This window comes from Seriola lalandi, unplaced genomic scaffold, assembly GCF_002814215.2.
Source record: "Seriola lalandi dorsalis isolate HSWRI2012SDOR001 ecotype SW California unplaced genomic scaffold, Sedor1 jcf7180002054702, whole genome shotgun sequence".
NCBI lineage: Eukaryota > Metazoa > Chordata > Actinopteri > Carangiformes > Carangidae > Seriola > Seriola lalandi.
Genome location: NW_019525255.1, coordinates 32908 through 33367, shown reverse-complemented (window position 1 = coordinate 33367; position 460 = coordinate 32908).

The window sequence follows — 460 nt, the reverse complement described above, 5'->3', positions numbered from 1 at the left end:
TCTGTTGTGGTGTGGCACTGGCCTGAGGTGGATTCTGGTTTCCCTGTGAAAACACATAATTATACTAAATAAAACAAACTTTCCATTGCAGGGAAAACCAGGTCATTTAAGGCAACTGTTCACAAAAGAGTATTGAGTAACATTTTTAACTCAAATTTATTACACTTACCATTATTAAGTCAGTCAGGTGCAAGTTCTGCAGGAAGCTCCTGTCAGTTTCAAAGGAGGGAGCCGCACAGCTCCAACTGCAGCTGCTGTGAACAGGAATCCTGAGACTTCATCTTTCACAGTGTCTTTGTGAAACATGGAAAACATGGAATTATATCAAATAAAATTACTTTCCATTGCAGAGCAAACAAGGACATTTTAAGCAGCTCTTCACAGTAAAATCTTGAAAAACATTTATATTTACTTAAAGTTTGTTCAAGCACAAACACCGAAAGGTGACATTTAAAAGTAA